The sequence below is a fragment of the Procambarus clarkii genome, chromosome 31 (assembly GCF_040958095.1).
Source record: "Procambarus clarkii isolate CNS0578487 chromosome 31, FALCON_Pclarkii_2.0, whole genome shotgun sequence".
Taxonomy (NCBI): domain Eukaryota; kingdom Metazoa; phylum Arthropoda; class Malacostraca; order Decapoda; family Cambaridae; genus Procambarus; species Procambarus clarkii.
Window position 1 is genome coordinate 4,924,177 of NC_091180.1, and position 7,070 is coordinate 4,931,246.

Genomic DNA, 7,070 nt, shown 5'->3' on the forward strand with positions numbered 1-7,070 from the left:
GGATGGCGATATACTAAAGAAATTGTTCATGACTTTTGTTAGGCCAAAGCTAGAATATGCAGCTGTTGTGTGGTGCCCATATCTGAAGAAGCACATCAACAAACTGGAAAAGGTGCAAAGACATGCTACTAAGTGGCTCCCAGAACTGAAGGGTAAGAGCTATGAGGAGAGGTTAGAAGCATTAAACATGCCAAAACTAGAAGACAGAAGAAAAAGAGGTGATGTGATCACTACATACAAAATAATAACAGGAATTGATAAAATCGACAGGGAAGATTTCCTGAGACCTGGAACTTCAAGAACAAGAGGTCATAGATATAAACTAGCTAAACACAGATGCCGAAGAAATATAAGAAAATTCACCTTCGCAAATAGAGTGGTAGACGGTTGGAACAAGTTAAGTGAGAAGGTGGTGGAGGCCAAGACCGTCAGTAGTTTCAAAGCGTTATATGACAAAGAGTGCTGGGAAGACGGGACACCACGAGTGTAGCTCTCATCCTGTAACTACACTTAGGTAATTACACTTAGGTAATTACACACACACACACACACACACACACACACACACACACACACACACACACACACACACACACACACACACACACACACACACACACACATACACACACACACACACGCACGCACGCAAACTGCAAAACAAAATCACTATTATTATTGTTACAATAGGTTTCGAGGAATAAAATACTATTTTGTATTTTTTCAATTCAAAATGGTCTAAATCTCGGAGCTGTGATATGAGTACCAGCACAACCGGACACCGAACACTCATCCAGATTATCTGCTCTTATGGAAATGTTTCTGCTATTTTGATGAAATGAAATGACACACGCACAAATATTCATTTATAAACGAAAGTTTACGTTGGAAATAATAATGAAAACGCCCAAACACAAACTTCCCTATAACACAGAGGATAAAGCACTAACATAATCACAATGCCGACAAAGCTTTAACTTTAATTGCTCTATAACTTTAGCTAGATAACCACAGCTAAACAGATATCGCACGTCAAGCTATTTAAGTTTAGCTACTGTCGGGGTTCCTCGGGTGAGCAACAGTATACTCAAGGTCACTCACCGTAGCCCTGCGGGTCTTCACTCTATCCTCGCGGCGCCACTGTACGCCAGGAGAGTATCCCAGTCAATCCCAACCGGCCTCTGATCGAGAAGGAGTGGGAACACAACTTGTTCACTTAACTGTTGTATGCCCGCCCCGTCATGGGCTCTACTACTAACCACAAGGTCGCCAACTGGTGTTTTCGGTGTCCAGTAACACGTTAGTGGTTTTGTTGAATTGTGGTAACAGTGGCAAGGTCACACTCAATAGATCTGATATCAGGCAGGTATTCACTTCTATCACTCTCTGTTTTCAGGTATTACATAGCCACAAGAAATATGGAGGGGATGATATAAACACCAATGTATTTTGTATTTTACTTAAAACTCATTCAAAGACATCACAAGATTATATCAATAAGCAAACAGCTGTTTCAGGGGGGAGTCGCTGGTTCCCACACATATAATATGAACCCACCAAGCCGGCAACACTACCCCTCTCGTCAATGTCAAAATCAGCTGGGCGACTACCCCAGCGCGAATGTCACTTTATCTGTCTGCTTGTTTTCCTGGCGTCACGCGCTCTGTTTCTTTAAGTTCTCAAAGATCACTAGAAGATTGAACACAATATTTGCGTCAACAGCACGTGAACACTTAGCTACACTGATCTTGTGCTCAATCAAACATTTCTATATTAAAGGTGACAATAATTCACTGTCATGGTATTACACACTGCCCTTCATTTAATGACAACGTATGCAAGTATATATCACTGGAGTTCTTAGTAATTCCTTTCGTGGGCGATAACACAACTAATCACTGCACACATGAATGATTATTCAATACACAAGCATAGACATATATATATATATGGATGAGTCAGACATCAATAATGGTAATGACATAGTTATTGGGCACATAGCCTAACTCCAAACACTGACATAATTATATATATATATTCTCTCACTATATGATATTAAAGTCTCATGAAAGACATTCTCCACACAGTAAATTCATCAATTACTCCGGGTGCCTAAATACACCAATAATGATCATATATATCGTGAGTACTCTTTATAGTACCACTCTGCACACTGGTGCCTTACTGTGACATAGGTGAGCCTTGCTCACGACATACAAAATACTCAGGCTAAATAATATAGCTGACTAAAGGGGAATTGGGAGGGAAACTAGAATCACCTACTTCCACCTATCCTCCGATGAGAGTTGAGTTGTAGCTCCTGGCCCTGGCTCCTGCCTCGTGAAGGGAACGCCCCCACACACACACTGTCGTGTCCTCCAGGAACTCAATCAACGTCCCACCGTAAGCGCGTCGTCTCCGTGCCTTTTCACTGCAGGTCCGTACTCCTCCTCGACTTCTTGTAGGGTTGGAGTCGGTCTCCCGGCCGTCGCCTTCTCCTCCCAGCTACGGCTGCCCGCCTACGTCTCGGCTGCAGTCGTTCGGATTCCCGAATAGTTTCCTTCTTCCACTGCTTCCCAGTGGCTCGGTTCAGCCACTACGCCGTCACAAACGGGTGAACTGCCTCAGACGTCGTACACGTCACTGCACAGACTTCACTTCTTCTTGCACAGTACCTGTCCTGGAGAACTTGTTGCTCAATATCCCGTCGATTCCCTCTCTGGTCCAACACATGAACGAAGGAAGTCCTCACAGAGTACTGGCAGACTTCGGGTGACGTGTAAAATCCACGGGAGCGGGAAACAACTGTCAAACTGACAGGACCAATCTTCGCACCTCCAACCACCTTGACGTGTCGTGTCAGACTGATGGCGCCGCCGTGGCGCTCTGACCAGACCCCCCTTCCTTCGTGACGTCACATTCGCAATGGGAGGTTTTCATTGGCTCCCTGTGCCACATCGCTGTCGGTGACCAATCCGGTGTCACTGACGTCACATAGTTTTGGCGGCAAAACAGAAGAGCCAGCGCCATATTGGCTTCCTAAAGGGCCTAAACCACAGGCCAAAATACTCTTCTTTGATAAATTTCTCGGCACTCCGAGAACAATACATTCTCCCATATATACCAAACTGATGCCTGCGACGTAGAGAACGCTCGGGTAAAGTGGACATGACTCTTACTGCAGGCGTGGGAGAAATATAAGGGGGGGGAACACCGTCACACTACATACCTACAAATAAACAGGTCAAATATCTTAGCTCAGGCTCCCACACGCACAGTTGAGAAGAGTTTCACAGCAGAAAGAACTAATTTTACAAATACGTCCCAAATACATGTCATCATATGCAAGTTGCGTGTGTGTTGAGACACACACACTGAAGAAACACTCATAGCAGCTACTTTATACTGATATTTACTTCATACCTACATGGCTTTATCTATATCTTTTGCATCCCCTCAGGTATCTTAGTTACATATATACAAATATATTTAAAGGATTATTTTTATAGAAACAAAATTTAAATCAACATAATCAACATGTATAATATATATATATATATATATATATATATATATATATATATATATATATATATATATATATATATATATATATATATATATATATATATATATATAACTTTAGAACACTTTCCCACCAGGAGACTCGAACCCTAGCCAGCACAGAAGCCTTCCAGCAACTGGCATAACAGGTACGCCTTAACCCTCTCCACCACCTGCTCAGACCCTTAAAAGAGATGGTAATTTCGGAGTATTTAAATACCCCAAAGATCAACACCTCCCAAGAGCACCAGAGCAAGTGAGGGGTCATTTAGACGTTAATTTCATCAAGTCCCTGTTAATATGGGAAGACACAGTGTCTCTGCTTAAGGCATATATATATATAACTGAAAACTCACACCCCAGAAGTGACTCGAACCCATACTCCTAGGAGAAACGCAACTGGTATGTACAAGACGCCTTAATCCACTTGACCATCACGACTGGACTAATGAGGTGATAGCCTAAGCTATTTGAACCACCCCACCGCCGGCACTCGGATAGTAATCTTGGGCATAGCATTTTACCAAATCACCTCATTCTTTGGGGCACACGTGAGGAACACAAATGCGAACAAGCCTGAATGGTCCCCAGGACAATATGCAACTGAAAACTCACACCCCAGAAGTGACTCGAACCCATACTCCCAGGATCAACGCAACTGGTATGTACAAGACGCCTTAATCCACTTGACCATCACGACCGGATTAATGAGGTGATAGCCTAAGCTATTTGAACCACCCCACCGCCGGCACTCGGATAGTAATCTTGGGCATAGCATTTTACCAAATCACCTCATTCTTTGGGGCACACGTGAGGAACACAAATGCGAACAAGCCTGAATGGTCCCCAGGACAATATGCAACTGAAAACTCACACCCCAGAAGTGACTCGAACCCATACTCCCAGGAGAAACGCAACTGGTATGTACAAGACGCCTTAATCCACTTGACCATCACGACTGGACTAATGAGGTGATAGCCTAAGCTATTTGAACCACCCCACCGCCGGCACTCGGATAGTAATCTTCGTGATTAGAAAATTCGTGCTAGAATTATTAATCTTACATTTTCGGTCATATTTAATAATATATGTCTACAGGAAAGACTGCTACCACAATATATATATATATATATATATATATATATGCAAACAAGCCTGAATGGTCCCCAGGACTATATACAACTGAAAACTCACACCCACAGAAGTGACTTTTCGAGTCACTTCTGGGGTGTGAGTTTTCAGTTGTATATAGTCCTGGGGACCATTCAGGCTTGTTTGCATTTGTGTTCCTCACGTGTGCCCCAAAGAATGAGGTGATTTGATAAAATGCTATGCCCAAGATTACCATCCGAGTGCCGGCGGGGAAGTGGTTCATATAGCCTCGGCTATCACTTCCTTATGTCCGGTCGTGATGGTCAAGCGGATTAAGGCGTCCCTGTACATACCAGTTGTGGGAGTATGGGTTCGAGTCACTTCTGGGGTGTGAGTTTTCAGTTATATATATATATATATATATATATATATATATATATATATATATATATATATATATATATATATATATATATATATATATATATACATGGTATATATATATATATACATATATACATGTATATATACATATATACATATATACATGTATATATGTATATATATGTATATACATGTATACACATATGTATATACATGTATATACATGTATATGTATATACATGTACATATACATATGTATATACATGTATATACATGTATAGTATATATGTATATACATGTATATATACATATATACATATATACATGTATACATGTATATATACATATATACATATATACATTTATACATGTATATATACATATATATATATATACATATATACATGTATATATACATATATACATATATACATGTATATATACATATACATTTATTTTTGTATCAACCCATGTATATCTTGTAACCATCAAATGCATAATAAAGCACAAAAAATATTCAAGGAAGGGGGTGGTAGGAGAAAAGCACACAGAAACTGTATTGGAGGGGATCTAAACATTCCCTCTAATGCGTTATGCGTGGTTTCCTCCGAGGCTATGGGTCCCCCTTCTTCCAGCTAGAGGTGGTACTCCCTTCCTATATTAAAAAAAAAAAAAAAAAAAAAAAAAAAAAAAAAAAAAAAAAAATATATATACATATATATATATATATATATATATATATATATATATATATATATATATATATATATATATATATATATATATACATATATATATATATATTAATAAATATGACCGAAAAAGTATGATTAATAATTCTAACACGAATTTTCTCAATATTTCTTATGTTTCTTTTCTCTGTCATTGGTAATTGAAAAATCAATTCTCTAAAATTCATTTTTATTTCTAGTCTGACGCGACACTTGAACGCGTTTCGTAATAACTTATTACATTTTCAAAGACTTTAGTTTACACACACACAACTATAACCTGCAAACATTAAACAGAGTTAAACAGCTTTCATTTTATACCTGCATTTGGGTGAGGTGATATGTTACAACAGTTTTGGATGAGGTGAAAACAAACTTTCAACACAAAACAGAGCACGAAACAATGGGTATAATATTGGGTAAGTTAAAGGGAAGAATGGAAGTAACTGCAAAGGGCCTATTGGCCCATATTTCTTGATGCTTCTATATTGGTGCGGAGTCCTGAAGTCTCTGACCCAACTAAATTCCAAAGGGTAACGAAGGACACAACAGCCGAATTGAAAGCAAAGTTCAACAAATTGATCGAAACTGTGAACGCCAAGAAATCCAGACTGCACCTGCCAAAGATTATTGGGGAATACAAACCTGGATATGCTTATGGAAATGTCAAGACACACAAACCTGGAAACCCACTTTGGCCACTAGGCATAAACTCCATGTCACCAGACTTCACCTGATATGATTTAGCTCATAAGGCGCCGAACCAACTTATAACTTGCGTATACATGAGCCCGGATGGGCACATGTATAAGCAAGTAGATGGGGTCGCCATGGGTTCTTCCCTAGGTGTCCTGTTTGCGAACTTCTACATGGGTACCATCGAACAAAAGGTCTTAGTCGACATGAACTTGAAACCGGCCATATACTGCAGGCATGTTGACGACATTTTTACACAGGTACCTGATGTCAGACATCTGCAGGAGCTGAAAGAGGCATTTGAGCGGAATTCTGTGTTGCGTTTCACTTACGACATGGAGAAGGATGGGAAGCTGCCCTTTCTAGATGTAACAGTCATGGAAAGGAGTGGAGGTTTCCACACTGCAGTCTACACAGAGGAAACAAACATAGGAATGTGCCTCAATGTCAACAGTGTCTGCCCAGACAGGTACAAGAGGAGTGTTGTTAACGCTTATGTCGACCATGCTCTCAGCCACAGCTCAGGATGGAAGTAAGTCGATGAAGAACTCTGTTGGGTAAGGCAGGTCCTAGTCAACAACGCCTTCTCCAATGGTTTCATTG